The sequence below is a fragment of the Octodon degus genome, unplaced genomic scaffold (genome assembly GCF_000260255.1).
Source record: "Octodon degus isolate 3935 unplaced genomic scaffold, OctDeg1.0 scaffold00058, whole genome shotgun sequence".
Lineage (NCBI taxonomy): Eukaryota > Metazoa > Chordata > Mammalia > Rodentia > Octodontidae > Octodon > Octodon degus.
Window position 1 is genome coordinate 6,981,043 of NW_004524634.1, and position 21,447 is coordinate 7,002,489.

At 45.8% G+C, this 21,447-nt stretch overlaps 1 protein-coding gene across 3 annotated transcripts in view; it reads right to left on the bottom strand.

The window, feature by feature from the left end:
* Nucleotides 1–3,711, bottom strand: part of Eva1a (eva-1 homolog A, regulator of programmed cell death) — a 65,592-nt gene extending 61,881 nt beyond the window's left edge. The window contains exon 1 of one of the 3 annotated variants that reach the window (XM_023718473.1): nucleotides 3,660–3,711. The gene's annotated coding sequence lies outside the window, so the exon portion shown is untranslated. Of the gene's footprint in view, nucleotides 1–3,204; nucleotides 3,467–3,612 lie in introns of those variants that run through there. The other 2 variants (XM_023718472.1, XM_023718471.1) reach the window with 2 other exon arrangements.
* Between the last annotated feature and the right edge of the window lie 17,736 nt (nucleotides 3,712–21,447).

Below are 21,447 nucleotides of genomic sequence, written 5' to 3' on the forward strand. Positions count from 1 at the left end.
AAAAAAAAAAAAAAAAAAAAAAACAAAACCTCAGCTTGTATTTCCTAAATGCTCAGCACTAAGAAAAGCCCTTTCCTGCATAGTACGAGGACTATGTGTTCTGCAATCCAGATGCCTGTGTGAATCCTCAAAACACCAATAAGGAGTATACAGTTGGGCAAAGTGCTTTGCCTGCCTGTGCCTCCATTTCTTTGGTTGGAAAGTAGGACAACACCAATACTAACTTTAAGGAAATACTATCAGTGTTGTGAATAAAATCTCATTAAAATACTAAATTTGAACCACAGCCTGGCCATATCCTTGGCCACACTAGTTTGCAGGGGAGGAGGGGGCAGAACTTTTCCTCATTTTTTTTTACCAACAGGTCTCTGAGACAGAATCTACTTGTCTAAGGTCACAGAGTTAACAGGTGGCGAGCTGGGATTTGAACACAGGCAGCGGAACCTAAAGCCTAGAAAAGCTTGGCGAGCACCATGAACACAACGACACCATGTGAGGTGCTGCATACACAGAATGAGAGAGATTCTTTTTTTAAGATTTACAACAATTTTTTGTTGTTGTTGTTGTTTTTGTTTTTGTTTTTTGGAACTGGGGATTGAACTCAGGTCCTTATGCTTGCCAGGGAAGTGCTTATTCCACTGAGCCATCTCCCTGACCCCAGAATGAGAGAGATTCTAGGGTCCAAGGAGATAGCTCAGTAGAAAAAAGAGTTTGTCTGGCAAGCGCAAGGGCCTGAGTTCAATCCCTGGTTCTGCAAAAAAAAAAAAAAGAGAGAGAGAGATACTTAGGGATCCCTGCACGGTGAGATCCATACAAGAGAGCTACTCAAAGAATGGGGAGAGGGGCTGGGGAGATGGCTCAGTAGGATAAACGCTTGACTGGCAAATGCAAGGTTCTGAGTTCAATCCCCGGTTCCGCCAACGGTACTACCCGGGATGAGTCTCCAAGACTGGTGAGGAACTTGCTAACCAAGGAAGATGAGGCCATTCTGGTAAGTCAGGACTCTGAACACCAAAGGGGGGGGGGGGATGGCTCAGTGGTCTAAAGCACCTACTTAGAACAAGCTAAGCTAAGCAAAGCACAGGGACCCTGGTTCAATCCCCCAGCACCACATGCCAGCCAGCCCCGCCCCCTGGCGGGCTGAGCTGGCCACACACACACACACTAAATAAATAAATAAATACTTAAAAAAAAAAAAAAAAAAACACCAAAGGGAACAGAGGGAGATGACAGAGGGATAGAGAAGGTGCTATAAGGTGAGGCTGGGAAGGGAGGTTGGGGCCGCTTGTCATGTGTACAAGATTAAGTTTTATTCTGTGTATATAATGATTCTCAAAACTGAATGTCTGGGGAAGTTACCTTTAATGACCGTAAAACAGCAGGAGCAGATCCCTGTCCTTTCTTTTACTGCTGGGGCACCACCAAAGGTATGACACAGTATTGTAGTAAGTCCTGTGATGGATTTAGTAACACAATACTGGCAATGGAATGAAGGGAGACAGAGGACTGAGTATAAACAGCCAAACAGCAGCAGATAAGAATGAGAGTTAGAAATTATGGTAACTTTTATCTACAGATACACAAAGTCACGGTTTCTCAACCTTGGTGCTGTTAACATTCTGGCCTAGATAATTCTGCCTTGGGGAGGTCCTGGCCTGTGCAACGCTAGACATTTAGTAGTATTCCCAGCTTGCACCACCAGATGAATAGTGTCTCGGCCCACTTACGTGGGGGCAGCCAAAAAAGTCTCCGATGCCTCTTGGGGACAAACTCAAACCCCAGCTGAAAACCATCGCATTACACCCTACCAGCCCTACTTTACAGGGGAGGAAATTCAGGCATGGGAAGGTACAGAAAGGCAGCAGCAGGGCTTGGCCTCCTAGCCCTTGTACTTATTTGATGGCAGACAGGGTGACAGGGAGGGGATGAAAGAGGAAGGTTCAAAGGTGAAACAACCCGGGAGTGTGGAGGCACAGCCTGGAATCTCAGCCCCCTGCGAAGCTAAGGAAGGAGGATCTCAAGTTCGACCCCAACTCAGCCAACTCAGAGCCTTAGCAGACTTTGTCGAAGGGCAAAGATGTAGCTCAGGGCAAAGATCCCCGGTCCAATCCCCAGGAGGCAAAAGCCAAAGGCAAAGTGACATCTCAGCACTGGCCACTGAGAGACAAAGATACTAAATAAATACTTTGGATTTTAATCAAAGTAAGATGTGTTTGCTCAGAAAGGAAAAAGCCTGGTTCCTTGCGGCGGCGGGAGCGAGGAGGAGGTAGGAGGTTTTAATTCAGACGGAAGAGAGGAAAGCACGGTAGGGCAGGATTTAGGATAGGTGGTGCAGAACATCTAAGATCCAAATCCTGGCTGGGCCCTTTCCAATTGGTGTGCTTCCCCTCCCCCACCCCAGGCCGTTATTTAATCTCCACATCTCACTTGACTCCTCCGTAAAATCGAGATAGGTAGGTGTCATTACTCATCGACCTGAAGTGCAGGTGAGCTCAGGCAGAGCTAAACCGCAACCCCGCGCGCGGTGCGGTGGGGCGCCCTCTCCTCCCTAAACTTCTCAGTACCTCAAAACCCCTTAACGCTCCACACTGAGCACCCCACCGAGTCACCGGGACCCCTCCTCCTCCTCTTCCTCCAGACCGACAGAACGTCCCCGTGAGGCTTTAGGGGGCGCCAGCAGCCCTTTCGCTGCGCACTCTTCGGGGTCCTGAGGGTCATCAGAAGCACGCGGGGAACTGAGAGACTCCGAAATGAACCAGGTAGAGTTCAACCTAAACCACGAAAATCTCAGTTCGGCCCCCCGCAGGGCCGAGATCAAAGTCAACCACTGCCCCAGGCCAACGCGCTCAGCCCAGCTCCGGGAGGCGGAGGAGAGGCGCCCAGATTTGGAAACCACCGGTGCTCCGCAGCCCGGCTGCAGGGACAGAGAGCTGAGAGTTCCAAGATCCAGAAAAGGAAAAGTATGGAACGGAACAAGCAACTGAAAATTAGGAGGAAGAGGCGGCCAAACAGAAAGCGCCGGGAAGCAAGAGTTTTCCGGGGCGCGCAGCCTCCAACACCTGGGCAGGGGTGCGGGAACAAAGCAGCGGCTTCGGGTCAGAAGAGTTCGGGGTATTCGCGAGGAGGGGACACAGGGGAGAAGCTCGGGCCCAAGGCAGCGCCCAGCGCCCCTGCGCCCCGGGAGCGCCCTGGGGTGCCGCTTACCTTCCCCAGGACCGCGGGCGCGCACTTCCGGGGGCTCCGGAGCCGAGCTGGAGACCCGAGCTGATCACCCAGAGAGGACGCCAACAGCGCCGCCCGGGGTCGGGCCGCCGGGGTCTGGGCGAGCTGGGGGTGCGGGGTCCCGGCCTCGACGCTCACAGGCTGCCGAACCCAGCCTCGCCCGCGCCGGAGAAGTGCGGCTCGGCGGGAGGAAAAGGTTGTCTCATTTCCTCCGCTCTCCCCCTCCTCCGCCGCCCCGGCTCCCGAGCGGCCCTCCCTCGCCCCCGCCCCCTTCCCCAAGCCCGACGCGAACCCGTCCGGCTGCGGCGCCGCCCTCCGCGCCAAGTTAGTTCACCACGCGCCGGCGACGGTCTCGGGAGCCGGGAGCGCCGCGCTCCGCCAGCGTCAAACCTCCAGCCCGTCCCCTCGCCGCTACGAGCCCACATGTGAAAGCAGACCTCCAAGTCCCTGCCAGCACCCGTCTTTCATTCCTGCCCCGTCGCCTGCCTTAAGCCTGTATTAAAACACACAACCCAGACAGGAAATAACCACTTAACTTTTGTTAAATTGGATGCCCCCACCCACCCTCCCACTGGAGAGTTGAAAGCCTGATGCATAATCTCCAAGGAATGTTCGTTTTTATCGGAAAGAGAGCAGCCAGAGCCTTTGTTTGCCCTTGCTTACTGGAGTTTCAGGTTTTGTTTGTGAAATTTAACGAGCGTTTATTGAGAGTCTGATGGGTGCTGGAAATGCTAGAAGCAGAAGGGCATCCAGTTCCAGACAATCAACAGGTGATCAGGAGAGAAGAGGCCCGGATGATGCGTAGAGGCATATATCTGGGATGGGAAGGGCTGTTCCACTGCCACTGAGTGAAAACAAGATCTGGCAGGGACCAGAAAGTCTTGGGCGAACTGTCAAGCAAAGCACAGTGCCGGGACAGTGCAGGTAGGACACAGACAGGAGAGCGCTGTCTACCTGGACGGGGAGCTGCGGGGCATAGACAAGATCTGAATGCCTGCTGTGCACAGGCTGGAGGTGAAGAGAGGTCGAAGGAGAAAGCTAACTCCTGAAGAACATCCAGTGACCAACGGGTGACCAGAATCCCAAAATATCCCCTGGAGTCACCGCTGGAAGTGTGGTCAAGGGGCTGTGAGTATTAACAACTTGTGGAAATGTATTAGAGATGGATATTCTCAGGGTCACCTTCACCTAACGGTTTAGAATTTGTATTATAAAAATAAAATCACTAAATGATTCAAGTCCACATTATTTTTGGAAGTGTTGCTCTCTGGTCCACCCACTGTATGTTAGACGGGCTCTACCATAGTCTTCGGAGCTCTCACTGGATTTTAAAAACATCTGGGGAGCTTTTAAAACCTATAGAAGGCTCCAGGGCCCCACCCCCACCCCAACACACACAAATACTGACTTAATTGGTCTAGGGTGGGGCCTCCATATTAGGGTTTTTAAAATGTTCTCCAGATGATCTAATAGCCAGAATTGAGAACCACGGTTCTATCTTACTCAGGAGCTACTTCACTTAACCTTGAAATGCAGCTCATAGTAAAGGAAAGCAACACCACATGTAAATAAGAACACACTCACTCTCCTCTGAGGGTAGTTGATCTTGGAGAAAGTGCCTTTGTTTCCCCAATTAATCAAACAATGAGGTTGTAGTCCCAGACCGGTCACTGAATTAACTATCTAAACTTGAGCTAACACTCCTCTCTCAGACTTCAGATTGCTTATCTGAGCAAAAGAATGCACCCTAGATTCTAAGTCCTACACTCTGGCATGCCAGATACCATCACCCAAGCTCCTTTGAACTCCCCAACTTCATAAGTAGGCAGATGGAGAGGTGCGATGGAGAGCAGGTTTCCTGATGTAACACTCCCTGTGCCAGCCCAAGGCCCATGATGCATGAATTTCAGATACCAGAGGTTTGTGTGTTGAGCACAGGGCCACTGGTACTCAGTAAATAAATATATGTTGATAGAGTGAATGAATAAATGAATGAATAGTTGCCAATAGGTAAGCATAGACTCTCATGAAGCCTTTTGCCTCCAGAATACTTTATATTCATCACCCACCCAAGCCCAGACTAAAGAAAGGACTCAGAAGCACTCAGCTGGCTTCAGATGAAACACTATCAACTCTACTATGAACTGCTGATGTGCTGAATACTTAGCACACAGCAGTCATTAAATTAAGCATTCTACTTATAAACATTGCCTTGTTTCATTAAAATGGGCAGATATGGTGGACCCTCTGCACTTCAACAGCCTTTAGGAATCTCAGGTTTCTTGGTCACTTTGCCATCACCAAGACCTGACACCCGGAATTTAAAGGAAGAGAGGTCGATTTTGGTTCGTGGCTTAGTCTATCATTGGCTGGCTCCAAGACAGGGTGGCAAGGTAGCTTTTCCTCAGCCAGGAAGCAGAGATTCAAGGGAAGAGATGGAAAAGAAGTGACCTTCTGGATCACTCCCCCAGGGACTCAACTCTTTGACCAGACCTCCTAACAGAGTCAACCATAGTGTTCCCCAGTGCATTCACCTTCTGAACATTGACACTTGGGGGGGGGGGTGTCATTGTAGATCTCATCTGTAGTGTCCTTCTCTCTAATCACCAAAAGACTCATGCACCTTTGTAAGAGTTAGCAATTTTTTTTTTTTTTTTTTTTTTTAATGTGTGTAGTACAGGGTCTACAGGGTCTCGCTATACAGATAGGACTCATAGTGATCCTCCTGTTTTCAGCCTCCCATGCACTGGGATTGTAGGAGCATACCACTGTGCCCAGTCTCAGTCTGGTCTCAGCGTGCCCTGGGGGTGGTGCTGGCACAGCCCTCCGGGAGATCAAACCTGGGTCCCTGTGTCTGCCTAAGCAGGCACTTTAGCCCGCTGAGCTATCTGGCCTGCCCTAGAGTCAGCAAATTCTTAACAGTTCCAGCATTTTTGAAAAGTCCAAGTCCAAAATCCCCTCTGATACTTCAAGCAAACTCTTATCTATGAGCTCTGTAAAATGGAAAATAAAAGAAAAATAAAAAATAAAAGCTGGGGATATAGCTCTGCAGCACAGTGCCTGCCTGGCAAGCGCAAGGTCCTGAGTTCAATTCTTAGTACCACAAATAAATAAAAATGAAAAAGTTAAACACTGCAAAAGTACTGGGGAACTGGATAAATATTTCCATTCCAAAAGGAAGAAATACAGGTGAAATAGTGGGATCAAAGCCAAACCCAATCTCTACCAAGCAAATGTTAAATCCTGTAGCTCCATGCACAGTGGCCAGGACAAGCTGTGAGGAGAGGTGGACTCCAGACAGTTAGACAGCTCTGTCCCATGTCACTGCTGGTGGTCAGGACTTCTCCCCGCCTGGCTTCTGGAGCACAGGAGCCTGAGGCTGTCTTCTCAAGGAGAGTCTTAAGAGTTTTGCAACCTTGAGTCTGCAAAGGGTGGAGCCTGTAACTGTGAGGCCCTCCAGTCATTTTTCCTATTGTCTTCCACAGTTGGCTTCTTCTTAATGCTAAGTTTTTCAGCCACCAAGCTCTCTTCTGCTCCTACATGACGTGTATTCTCTTTCAGATTAAACTGAAAACATTTTCAGGATAAACCTTGCCAAAAACCCTCCTTGGTTTTCGTGCACAGCCTGGACCTCGAGGTGCCTCACAATTTCTTCTACCTATTAGTCCACTGCCCTTAATCTCAGTATTCTATAGTTTTACAACACAGCAAAATGGAAACAAATCTTCTGCCACAGGATACAGATGAGTTTTACCCCTGCCTGGAGTAAAACTGCAAATAGAATCCTTGTTCACACCTGAAACTTCTTGAGCCTGGACTTTACCTTGAATTTCCGTCAGCATTCTGATCTTCTGAGATCTAACCTTAATTTTCCATCAAACTTGGCTTACAGCATTCTAGGGCTGTTTCTCCCACTCCTCCAGCCTTTTCCAAACTCCTCCCACAAGCCAGTTCAAAAGATATCTGAACCACATGATCAAGTGTGTTCACAATGACAACTTCACTCCCCTGGTGCCAAAATCTGTCTTAGTTACTCTCTTGTTACTAAGACACAATACCTGACACGCACATTTCAGTCCGGAGTAGTCTGGCTTTAAGGCAGGACAGCATGGCACAGCCTCATGATAGAGAAAACACTGCCTACCTAGCCCTGAACAGCAGTGAGGTAGAGCACCACCATAATCCAGTCACCATTTGCCTTAGTTACCTTCTCTTGCTGGGACAAAATCTCCAACACCCACAAGTTGAAAGAGGTATTGTTTACTTTAGCTCACTGAAATCTGTCAAGGTTTCAGCCCATATTCAGCCTGTTCTGAAACAAGGCAGCATGACAGAAGGGGATCCCAGAGTAGAAACAGTCCATGGCAAGGCAGACAGGAGGCAGGTAGCAGCAAAGCAGTGAGCCTCCCTTTTGTTTTTATTCAATTCAGGCTACATGCCTATTGGTTGTTGCCACCCACTCCCAGGGTGGGCCTTCCCACTATCCACACCCAGAGCTATGCTAAATCAATCAAGGGACTAATTTAGTTGTTACATACTCTTCATCCACCTTCACTCACCAGCCACCTCTGAGAAGCTTCACGTACAGGAGCGTGAGGCTTTGAGGTGACAACTACATGGAAGCTGTAACGCCTGCTAAACACATGAGGCTTTAGGGACCATTTTAGGTCTAAACCATAACAACAAATATAGAGAAACTAGGGTCTTGCCAGCTAGGGCAGCCTACGCTTTTCATGGTGTAGGAAGATGTAGGTGCATCTATTACTGTCCAGAGAGCCCCCTTGAGATGCCTCCAGACCATGCCTGAAGATGAGCATTGAAGGAAGTGACTATTCCAGGGTCCTACAGAGCACCACGCTTCCAGGAGCTGCTAGAGGCCATACGGGTTAGGCTGACTTGGGAGATTACTTCTCTTTTTTTTTTTGTTGTTGTTGTTTTGTTTTGTTTTTTTGTGGTACCAGGGATTGAACTCAGGACCCCATGCTTGCCAGGCAAGCACTTATTCTGCTGAGCTATCTCCCCGGCCCTTGGGAAACTACTTCTTAAAGGTTCCTGTTTCCTGATTGTGTGTGGCATAAGTGTGTCAGTTTTTCTTTATCAGAGCAGACCTAGAAAAATACAATTTATAAAAAGAAAAGGTTTATTTTGGCTCATAGGAGGTTTCAATGCATGGTCAGTTGGTGCTGTTGCTTTGGGGACTGTGGTAAGGCAGCAAATCACGACAGGAAATGCCCAGAAGAGCAAACTGCTAATCTCATCATGGTTCAAAAACAAAAAAGGAAGAGAATAGAACAAGATCCCAGTCTTCACTTCAAGGGCATGCCTCCACAATCCAGCAGACTTCCAAGTGTCCTATCCTTATGCATACCACCTTTCAGCAGCACAATTCGCTGGGACTAGTCTTTAATATGTGGGCTCTTGGAAGTCACCTGTCCTAGGCATAACCCTGTGCATATTTGACCTGCCTTTAATGAGAGCCTACTAGAGCATCAGCCTTGTATGGGTCTGTTATGTTTAGATTTAAATTGTCCCCCCCCCCCAAATCTCGTGTTTGGAAAGTGATTGGATCACAGGGGTGCTGTACTCATTACTGGATTCTTCCATTGATGAGTTCTGTGGCTCAATATGCTGGCAAGGGGGGATCTGGCTGGGGGTGGGTCATGGAGGGCGGGACTTGGAAGACTATATTCTTATTCCTGGTTCATCCTCTCTTTCTCTACTTTCTCACTGCCACTGAATGAGTACTTATCCTCTGCCAGTCCCTCCCACCATACAAAAACAATCCTCTTCCCCTTTAAGTTTCAAGCATAAGGTACTCTGTCCTGGTGACCATAAAGTGAAAACACGCTGTCCTTTTCATATATGTTTTCAGTCCTCACAGTATCCTTGATACAGGGAAAAAAAAAAACTAATCTTGGGTGGTGACCTCCAAATGATACAGGGAACCTCCGAATGACTAGGGAAAAATGATCTCCCGACCTGACCTGCATGAGTTCATGTTCTCTAAAACTGAAGAATGAATTTTAGGAACAAACGGAGGTTATGAGCAGAATATATTTATTGAGGGAAAGAAAGCTCCTGTCTGAGAGAGGGACAGGAGGGGGACCCGAGTGGGTAGTCCCCTGGGAAGTTGACTCTTCTGGGGAATTTTATAGAGAAAAACCATGTGGTGAGGCAGGTCTAAGGTGGTGGAGAAGACATGGGAACTTGCTTAGGTGGGCATGAGGTCGGACAAAACTATGATCAACCAATGAGATTACAAGCACAATTGCTCAAGTAAAATTGATTAAATCCAGTACAAAATGGGGAAGCGAGTCACATAGCAAGCAGCATGAATATGGGACAGGGTCTCTTCCTGTTGTGGGTTGGGCTAGTGACTCATTTAGGCTCTTTCAAGGTGATTGATACCTATTTAGGACATCAATTCCTAATGCCCATCCCTAGGGAAGTATGTAACTGTGTTTCCTCTTTTTGTCTTGGTCTTGAGGTGTGGCCCATATGGGAGTATCTGTCTCTTCCAAGTTGCAAGGTCACCTTGTCTTCCATCTTGTCTCCTTGAGGGCCTGACCCTGTCTAACTGCCTATAATATTTCTATCTAATTTGCCTGCCTGCAACATCCTGATGGATTAAGTAACCATCAAGAACAAAAGTTCTCTCATTTTATGAATAAGAAACTAGAGATTTGTTTGGCCCTGAAGCCTAAGATTGTTAAATCATTCACTCTATTGCTACTGTTGTCCTCCTATCCCACCACCTCTGGCCACCTCCTTTCTTGGCAGAAGAATTCTCATGCAAGTCCCCTTCTCTTGTTGCTTTTGTTTGTTTGTTTGTTTGTTTTGTACTTTAGGGAAGGGTCTACAGGGTCTTACTACTAGATAGGACTCATAGTGATCCATCTGTTTACATCCTCCCAAGAGCTGGGATTATAGGTGCACACCACCACACCCAGTCTCAATTGATGTCTCAGGGTGCCCCGGGGATGGGGCCAGCACAGCAGGCCCAGGGCTCAAACCCCCAACCCCTATGCTTGCTTGCAGGTACTTTAATCCACTGAGCTATTTGGCTGGCCCTTAAGTCCCCTTCTCTTGTTGTAGTTACAAGTCATGGAAAATCTGTATGCCTCATTTTCTTACCTGTGGAATACTGAGCCCTTGACTTCTCTTTTATGATGGCATAAGGTGACTCTGTGGCTCAATATTCCATACCCTCAGAAGATAGGAGAGGAGATAACCATAGACTCTTGGGAGAATTCAAAAACACTGGGTCATTGAAAGAGCAGCTCTGCTACTTCCACAATAGCACAACTATTACAAAAGAGGAAGCCACCTATTTTTAATCTGTAGAGGAACAGTATTAAAGTACAGCATTAAGTACCAGTTAGACCTCAGGTCAGAGGTAAGCAAGGGACATTGAGGGCCTGTGCTGCACCAGGGCAGATGCCCAGCTTTCCCACCTGGTAATGCTGCTCAGTTTGGTCATGTAGGGGCTTCTGTACTGTCTTTTTTTTTTTTGGCAGAACCAGGGATTAAACTCAGGCCCTTGTGCTTGCCAGGGAAGCGCTTATTTCACTGAGCCATCTTCCCAGCCCCTTCTGTACTGTCTTAGTTACTTTCCTTGTCATTGAGGCAAACACTCAAAGTTAAAGAAGGAAAGGATTGTTTAGCTCATAGTCTATAGAAGTTTCCACCTGTAATTGGCTGGCTCCAAGGCAGAGTGGCCCAGCACACAGGCTTTGCATAAGAGAACTAGTTCAAGGCAGGCAGAGGTTGTAAAGCAAGCAAGGGACCTTAATAGTTTTTTCTGACACATTTATATTCTATCCAGGCTACTGGGATTAGGGTGGTGCCAAACCAACCAGTGGACTGATTTAATAATCACCTACCCTTAATCCTAGCACCCGGAATCTTAGTGTTGCACCATGAGTCAGTCACACACTCTAGATCCATTTACCTCTGAAAAAGCTCTGCCCATGACTGCATGAGGCTTTGTGGGGAGATCAGGACAGAAACTATAACAGGGGTTGTCCATAGGAGTGACGTGGACAGGGAATACAAGGCGGGTTGGAGATGCACAGAATGAGACAGGGCAGAGGAGAAGGGAGTCCATGCCCACGGTGCACTGCATCAGTTCTAACTAGAGGTGGGAATTAGGACAAAAGTGTTCATCCCAGGAAATGCGGATCTGTAGCTCAAGATCTTCAGTTGTCATCCCATGCCCAGATCTAGAGTTAGGGCTTTCAGGGTGAACAGCCTTGCTGAGGTGGGCAGGTGACACCAGATGGCTGGGCCTCCCTGCAGAGTACGTAGGGCTCCCAAGGTTCTCAGTCACAGCAGTAAACATCATGCCTCACACCAATGTCCTGGCCTATAGCACATCCAGTTCACTAAGCAAATTGAGATCCCTGATCCCCTTGAGCTAATATGGAGGTGACATGAAAATTTAATATACAGTGAATAGAATCTGTGACATTCCCTCAGGGGCAAAAAATGCCATGATGGGCCCGGGGAGATGGCTCAGTAGAATAAGGGCTTCCCTGGCAAGCTCAAGGGCCTGAGTTCAATCCCCAGTTCCACCAAAAAAAAAAAAAAAAAAAAAAAAAAAAAAAAAAAAAAAAAAAAAAAAAAAAAAAGAAAAGAAAAGAAAAGAAAGAAAGATGCCATGATGACAAGATCAGAAAGCTTGATTGCTACGTCCATGTCACTGCTCAGGCCTCTGGACCAACTGCTGTTAGCCAAGCTCAAGCTGCATTTCTGCTTCTTCTGTCTCCCCAGCCCACTTGTGTTTACCTGGCAGCGCCTTGATAATTTTGTACAAAGATCCTTGTGCCAAACTTTTACTGGTTTTTATCTCAAACAAAAAAATACAACCTCAGACTTTGATTACTGATGAGCAACCTATGACATAACACCTAAGATGGACAACAGAGCAAACCAGAGCTACCATCAGAGCTAGAGTGAGATCAGTATGACAGATACATCCAAAAATGGCCTCACCCCAAATCTTCCGATCCCTTTTCTCAGTGCAGTTCAACTTCTCTAGCATTTCCTGGGTACTGCCTGCCTTTTGCAGGAAGTTGTAGGCACTCTAGGCAACTTTGCTTCACGGTACACTCAGCTTTCACTAAGAGAATACGCTCATATCACAAGGTAAGCTCCAGAGTAGATCAGTGGAACCAGACTCTTCAGGGATAGAGATTTCCTTAAACATTTTTTTTTTTAGATTATTAGTGCAAGAAGTCAGGATTGAGAACCACTTTTTAAGGAAATACAGAAAAAATAATCTGGTTGCTTAGAGAGTAGGAATTTACAAACAGTACAAAAGGGACTCGGTCTGATTGTGATTGGTCTTCAAAAGTTACTGAGAAAAGTATCAAAATTATTCTCCTCTCCAAGGCATATGAAGACCATGCTAAATGAGCAAACCCCCCTGGATTTATGTCTGCCTTGACTGAATGAAGCCATCTCCATGTAGTCCAGGGTAGGAAATCTGGTTCTGCCCTAAGAAAGTAAAAATGATTGAAACCAGAATCTGTGCCTGCTTCTACTACGGCCCTGCTATTTACAAGGAGCCTTCAAACTTCCAGCTCTTATTAATTCCAGAAGTAGTAAATGATCTCCAGGAACACTGGAACGAGGCAGTCATGTAAACCGAATAATGAAAGACAAAGGAAATTGCCTCATGGCCCAGTGAGACACTAATGGATGTGCGGACAGAGACACCAATGTGTCACCATTAATGATGTCACTTTACGAAAACCAGGAGGCCTAGAAGTTTTTAATGCTTTGCCCTACAGTCATTTCATATCTACTCATCTTAGCAAAAGTGAGCTTGAAAAGAAAATGCACACTTGATTAAAGTGGTAGTTTGAAGAAAGCAGGAAAACCAGCTCTCTCTCTCTCTCTCTCTCTCTCTCTCTCTCTCTCTCTCTCTCTCTCATTTCATCACCACAGTTCATCACAGGGTAGGGGGATTTCTCTTAGGACCCATAAATGGCTCATCATTAATCAGGTGACATTTAAATTCGTTCACTCCATGACAGCCCTCTGAAATAAAATTAGTCATTTGATAGTATTAGCTACTAACACCTAGACTTGAAAGGTTGAAGGCAATAACATCACTTATTACAGTCTTCAAACTTCCAGCAACTTTATTCATAAGGTTTAAAGAATGCCTTTAATATCCAGATAAATCAACATTGAGTTACACTTTCTCAGGTTCTAGTCTCCAGAGATAGCCAAATCACAAAACTTAATGCTTTCATGGGATGTGGTCTTCATACCTATAACACCAGCACTTGTCAGGCTGAAGCAGCAAAATCATCATGAGTTTGAGGCCAGCCTGAGCTATGTAGTGAGTTCAAGAGTTTAAGCCCAGCCTGGATTATATAGCAGGACCCCAGTTCAAGAAACAAAACTCAATGAAATGAAATTCATGTTCTCCAGGCTTTGTCTTTCTTTCTGGAAAGTGAAGTTTTATCCATTGGAAGAAATAAGAAGGAATGCCAGCAGCACTATTCGGTTGTCAAAAAGAACATTTAATAGAACTAAAAACTCGGGAACTATAAATCACACAGCTAGATCCTACAATGTTCTAATCATACCTCATGCATTTCCTAAAAAGTAATGTGTCCCCAAGACCAAAATAGTGAGAAAAAAACATCAATTAAGCATCATCTTCATCTGTTCTATTTCAGACTGCAGGCTTATCTCATTGAGTTATTTTCCAGCCAAAAGAATAGAGATCATACTACTCTTGGTTCAACCACTTTATCTTGCTTGTGGTAGCAGAGTAGAAATCAAAATATTTCTCTAGCCAGTTGCTGCCACCCATTACAGCAGTACTTCTGATTAATGATGGGTTTTAAATCAAAACATATCACAAGTTAAAATACAGTGCTTAGTGTAATTTTTACTTCTCTTTTCTCCCCATCTTTCCCATTGAAAAATTCTCATGTCTAGGTTAACACATCTCCTACATTTTTCATGTTGGCTAACAAGGTTAAATAAGCATAAGCTGAACTTTAATAAGCATAAACACCTGTATAAAGCAATCTCTTTCTAACCAATAAAAGGCCACTATAAGACTGAGAGGTTCATTGCTATATGCTTATCAATAAAACTTTGAAAAGAAAAAAAAAAAAAAGACTGAGAGGTTTCAATTATATAAAATTAGACAGTGCCTTGAGAATTGCTAATACTTGTTCTTTAAGAAAATGCAAAATATATATCTCTAGCTACACTATACATGGCCCCATAAAGTTGTCAGTAAGGAAATATCCATGTCTATTGTACATGTATCAAAAATATAAATATGCTATGATATGAGAGTCCTATTATTGTATACATGAGCCCATGACCTATGAAAAATCACCCTTCATAGTTTCATGTAGAAAACTATGCATTTAGGGAACAAAAGGAAACCCTGGAGTTTGGAATGAAGTCTACAATTGATGTAAAGGAGCTTTTGCAATTTAATAACGTGATGGAACTGAACACTGAGCCTATTTCAGTGTTCCCTTGCAAGACAGCCTGCCTCTCTCCCCAGTTCCTCAGAGATTTGTTTCCTGTGTTCTGTGAAAGGTTTGAGCCTGAGAAATTAATACAGTGATTTGGTCTGAAACATAGATTCGGAGATGGAGGACAGAGTGTGGGCTAACCAGACGGATAACTGTGGGGTCTCAACCAAAAGCCTCACCATGTTTACATTTCGTTAGTTTTCTTATTCAGGAATGTCATGGTGTAAAGTTGAGGACACGGCGTCCTTCTGTACAGGTGTGCTAGATCTCAGCAGACTAACTGAACAGTGATGTGTTACAACCCTGAGTGCCCAAATTAGGGTGATTCCCATCCCTAAGCTGGCTCCTGCACACAGCCCCCAGTCAGCCTCCTCATGGGTGTACCCCTCAATCTGGGTTCAGGATCTGCCGTAGATGTGAACAAAAATCTAAGATTTTGATCCCAAGAGAAGATGAAATTAAAAAAACAAAAACAAAACTTAATTTATTTGCCTCACTAAGGGCTCTGTACTAGGCATCCTTTAAATTACCAAGTTCCATTACTATATTTGTAATATAGTACACAGTGAACAATTTGATTCATTTTTAATGCTTTGCCCCGGTTCCCAGAAGCGTAGGGTTTGCTTGTAATGAGACGTGCAGGGCGGCAGTTTCTACAGATGAGTGACTTCCAACCCCCTGGGCACACGGGGATTTGGCTGGGAAGAGGGGTCTTCTCCACGCTTCAAGTTGCTGCTTGCCAGACCTCTCTTCCTCAGTTTCACTTCCTCTTTTCTGTCTTTAATCATTTCTCTGTCTCCTTTCCCTCAGCTTAGAACATGCCTGGACTGTCCCCATTATTTGAAACACATTACAACCATTATGGAAAACCGTATGGAAGTTCCATAGAAAACTAAAAATAAAATTGCCGGGGTCCAGCAATCCCTCTGCTGGGTATTGACCTGAAAGATTGAAAATCCCGGCTTGTGGAAGGACATCTGCACTCCCACGTTCACCGCTGTCTTACTCACAGAAGCCAAGTCATGGAACTGACTGAGGTCTACAGCAGATGAATGGATAGTGGAAAAGGGAAGTGGAAGACTATTCATCCTTGAAAATAAAATTCTATTATTACCAAAAGCGTGGATGCAACTGGGGAATATTGCGCTAAAGGAAATAAGCGAGGCACATGGAGACAAAGAATGCATGTTCCCATTCACACGTGGAATCTAAAACGATCAGGCTCACAAAAACAAATAGTAGAAGGGTTGTTACAAAGTCAGGGGAGCATGTTAGGAAGATGGTGAAAGAGTACGAGAAGCTCAGGTAAGAAGAAGATTGGAGATTCTTCCTTTTCTGTTTCACAGTAGAGTGCATGTGGTTAGCGTTGATGTATTGTTCCTTTAAAATTCCTGAAAGAGGGCTGGAGAGATGGCTCAGTGGTCTAAAGCACCTACTTGGAACTAGCTTGGCAAAGCATCAGGGACCGCGGTTCGATCCCCCAGCACCACATGCCAGCCAGCCCCGCCCCCTGGTGGGCTGAGCTGGCCACACACACACACCACTCTCTCTCTCTCTCTCTCTCTCTCTCTCTCTCTCTCTCTCTCTCTCTCTCTCTCTCTCTCATAAATAAAAAAAAAAATTTAAAAAAAAAATTAAAAAAAAAAAATTCCTGAAAGAGTACACTTAAATGTTTTCACCACTAAAAAGGTGGTATTTGTGATGTGAGATACGTGAGTTAGCTCGATTTAATGAAACCGTATTATGTTCCTAAGCCATAATAACACTGTGTCCCATACACGCCCTGTACACATAATTATAAATTGTCAATTGACAATAAAATTATGTTGATGAACCACTAAGGGCTCTGTACTAGGCATCCTTTAAATTACCAAGTTCCATTACTATATTTGTAATATTCTTTGTGTGCTCTGAATCTGATTCTAGATACTTTTCTATTACCTTTTTCATTATTATGGTTTGTGTGTATTTGTCCCCCCAAAACCTCATGCAGTCATTGAGGCGCAGTTCTACAATTTGTAATTAGTTCGTGATCTTAGGCTGGGATTATGGGTCTGAGTACTGCTGGGATTATGGGTGTGAGTGCTACACCCATCCTGGGGCAGACATGCTGAATGTAACAAGAGAGACAGAGAGACAGACTTGCTCTCTGTTGTCATTGTTGCCACTGTTCCTCTGGTCTCTGCTCTTTGCTGCTGCCGTGAAGGGTTGCTCTCTGCCATGAGCCAGTCTGCCTTGGAGCCAGCAGAGTATGGACTGAAGTAACGGTGAGCTAAATAAACCTTTCCTTCCTTCATTTTGGGTGTCCGGTATTTGTCTCAGCAATGAGAGAAGAGTAACTGAGACAATAATCAAACTTCGCAGACATGTGGAAGTCTTTCCTTCCTTCCCTTGCTTTCTGAACCCTCTCCCGGTCCTCAGCTCCCATAGTCTACCTCTCATCCCCACAGGAGCTACCCTCTCAGCCCCGGATCCTCTGTGCCTAGGCTTCTGTCTCTCTGCTGTACCAGCCACTGTCGTGGCCCACACCTTCCTTCACCCTCCCTGGGCTTCGCTTCTCTGTTGCCTCACTTCTGAGCCTCTCCTGCCTCTGTGATCATTCTTTCCTTGCAACCTTCCCACACTGGGTTTGCTTCAGATCAAACGCATCTGTTCATGCCATGAAAATAACTCCAGTGTCAGGTTGAGACTCTGGGGCAGGATGCAAAGGCCTTCAGGATCAGCCCTACCCGCCTTTCCCCCACCCAGTAACAAGCCTGTCTCCGGCCTCAGCCCTGTCAGCCTCTTTACAGCTTCCCAAACATGTCATGCCATTTCACGCTCTGTACCTTTGTACAGAATGTTCTCGACTCCACCCCTGCCTTCCTCTGAGGAATTCCAGCTTGTCTTTTAAGACACTGAGCAAAGGTGAGCAATTCTGAAAAGGCCTTTTCGCCCTCAAACAGAGCTAGTGATCCCTTCTGGGTCCCTGGCCTCTGTGATACATCTTCATTGCACAGCTCTGCCCTGTGCATGTCCCCCCTCAACCAAGCTCTTGGGACACCAGGAAGTGCTTGTGCATCTTTCTGTTGCCAGAGGTTGGCATGACACTTACTACGTGAGTAGGCATTAGGAGGTGCAGCAGCCTACAGCGATCTATTTATTTATTCATACAATAATCTTGTATCGCTTTTTATTTCATGAGCTTGTGGATATCTAATAACAGTCTTAAAAATAAATAAATGTAAATATTCTACCTGCCCCCCAAAAAGAAGTGCCATCCTTCTAAATTGAGTTTAATTACCCAAGATTTTAACTCCCTGGGGAAATGAAATTCCAGTTATTGCTTCCTTCCACTAGGAAGGCCCTGGGGTCTGTAGGGTGCAGACAATGCAAAGAGGCCTCTCCAGATCCTGTTTTTGTGGTCACCACGTCTGGCACATCGTCCCAGCCTGCATCGCAAAGGAAAACACAAGGCTGGTTGGCCTGAGGATTGACTGGCTTTTTTTTTTTTTTTTTTTTTTTTTTTCTCATTGGTTCTCAAGGATGCACACTTAAGTGTTAGTCATTTCTACCCCACCCCCACCTCCTCTCTCCCTCAGAGGTCCTTTGTTGTGGGAACACAGAGTCCAAAGGGGGAGGGCGTCTTACTTCCTGGACACCCCAGTGGACCCTGGTTACTCATTTTCAGGGATGTCCCTGGCCTCCAATCCGGCTGTGCACCCTTAGAAGTGTAAAACCACGGGTGGCTCTTATCCCAGCGCAAAACTTGGGAGCAGCTGAATCAGAAATCCCAAAGGGATTCTCGCGCAAACTCTGTTCAATACTGCCCTGAAAAAGTTCTCAAAAATAAGGGCACCCAAGACTTGGCTATCTTCTTGAAGCAGAAAAGCTGCACCCTAGAGAATAAGACCCAAGTGAATAATTCAGTAAGTTATTCTGCCATGTAACCATCCATGAATTTGTTTAGTTACTGAAGAGCACAAAAGTCCACGAAAAACATGCCTAGAACTGCTATCTCACAGAAAGATGCCTCCACGTGGTAGCCCTCCTTACTCAGCCCAGTCCTCTTTCTCATTCTGTCTCCAAGGAGAGAGGCCTGAAGTATCTGGTGTCACCCTTCTGTGGCCCATGAATCCTGCTCACATGGCCGAGTTTATCTAAGCTGCTGACTTGGGTTGCTGACACGGGGCATTCATAGCAGCTGCACTAACCCACTTTCTCTCATGGATGATTTTAATCTATTTAATTTTTGCCCAGCCTATGAGAAAACTAAAAGCACGGCTGGGAGGGCAGGAGATAGAAGTTACAGGTCAGGAGTTGAGTGACAGCTAAATCCTGCGGGAGGAAGCAAACTCAAGGGTAATCCTTTCAGGAAAACAAGTATTACTGGAGAGGAGGACGCTGCCAGTGGAACTTTGTTCCAAGAATAAATAGCGCATTTTTCCTCAGTGTTTACTTTTCTCTCTTTCATCCTCTCGAGACCCTCTGGAAATGCCTGACCAGCGATTTTCCTTCCCTCTGAAGCTGGGGAGAAGGAGCCACAAGCACTCGCTGGAGATTCCTCAGGCGAAGGCAGCCACAGCAGCTCCTGGGTAGGGCTGGAGCCGCCAGGCTTGTAGAAGCTGGGAATCCAGATGTTTTAGTGAATTTTAATCACCGCAAATATGCCACAGTGTTTCCAAACATGCTGTCATGGAGCCCAGAAGTTGTTTAACAGAGAATAATAATGGATAGGGTCTATTTGACCAAAGCCACTGGAGGCATGGGAGTTCAGAAATGAGAAAGAAAAGGCAAAGCTTGAGTAGGTTAATGTTTAGCTCTGGTCTCCGATGAAGTAAATCCCTGCACACAGCCAGGCTGAGGAGAGCATGCCCTCGCCAGGGGGAGTTTATGGTTCAAGTGCTCTGGAAACCGCAGACCCCTGCTACACAGTTTCCTATTCCTTTCCCAGAGAGTCTCATTTCAAGAGAGTTGTAGGCAGTCAATACCAGAGAAAGATACAAGGATCTTGGCATCAGATCTGCATTCAGTTCTGGTTCTCCCACTTGCTGGTTGCTTTAAGGCGACTTAAGTACTTGGCTTCTCCATCTGTCACCTGGGAACAATGATGCTGATTTATAGGGCAGTCGTAAGGAATAGATGAGATGATGGAAACATAAACACGGGGTTTGCTTGACCCTAAGTGTGCAATAAATGTCAATTTCCCCTCCACCACTGTTTCCACAGCATATTATTCAAATCAGAAAATACAGGACACTGATTAATGGAAACACTTGTACTGGGCTTACCCAGGAATGCAATAAGTATAAAATCCACCTCATGCCAAACAACATGCAAAATGAAGATTCAAAACTGGAAGAGGGTCAAATAACAGGCACATATGATGTCATAAACCTGCACAGGAGAGAGTGACCAATGACCAGCCCTGACAATCAGTTCTAGGATCTCCCAGAGGGTGATGCTAACTAAGGAAAAAAAATTTTTTTTGAAATGGCTGGGTTTGTTCTGGACAAAGGAGGTGAGGAACAATGACGTATATGTTGGCAAAGTGCAGAGACTTATCTGGCTTAAAAAGAATCCCCTAAGGGGACTTCGGGCCATATCTGGAAAGGAAATTGGAAAACAGGAAGAGTGAAAGAGTTGGCAAACACCTTGTCACTCTTCCCATTGCGAGGTAGGATGGGCTTCTGTTCTTGAATCTGGGCTCACCCAGAAACTGCATAACTGCATAACAAATAGAATGTGGCGGAAGTGAGGCTGTGCCAGGGTCTTTGTCCACTTCTGTTGCTATAACTCCATGCCAGCTGGGTAATTTATGAAGAATAACCACACGTGGTGAAGGTCATCGCAGGGAAGTACAGAGCCATGAAAACCCATTAACCTATCAGTTCATTAATGAATTACTCCACACATAAAAGCAGAGCCCAAATAACCAACCACTTCCAAAAACTCCTCTTAGAAATACCATCAGTGTTGACTTTTGAGGATTAAGTCTCTAATGCATGAATTTTGGGGACGTATTCAAACCATAGCATTCAATCCCTGGCCCATAAATTTCATGTCCCACTCTCATGCAAAACGCGTTCATTCTACTGTTCATCAGTACTCTCAAAGCTGTAACATGTTCCAGCCCCAACTTCAAAGTTCAGAGTCTCATCTGAGTTAGATTTGGGTAAGCAATACAGCATGTGTGGGGTAAACTTGCTCCAACAAATGTGACTGTGAAATCAAACAAGTTATCGACTTTTAAATTATATTTGATAGACTCCTATTTTACAAGTGAGAAATGAATAAGAACAAAGGGTAATGGTTCCCGTCCCCACATATATTCAAAACACTTGAGGCTTGCCACATTAAGCCTCAAGGCTCCAGAACAGTCTTTTGTCCCTCTATGCTCTGCTTTCTGGACACAGTGGTATGAGGGTTTGGCCCCCATAGCCCGGGTGGAGTCCCTCTCAATGGTGTTGCTGGGCTCAGCCCACAGCTTAACTTTATTGGTTTGGAGTATCATGACTGCATCTCTGCCCAGCTGATGCTGCACACCGGGAGCTCTACAGTTCTGGGGTCTCAGCGGTTGTCCTACCCCTGGCTCCACTACATTTTGCCCTGCTGGGGACTCACTGCAGCAGCTTGTGCCACACTTTTCTACTGGGCATTGCCCTAGTAGAGGGTAGCTGTGGTGGCCCTGCTTCTCAGTTTCCCAGGATGTTCAGTATGTACTTTGAAA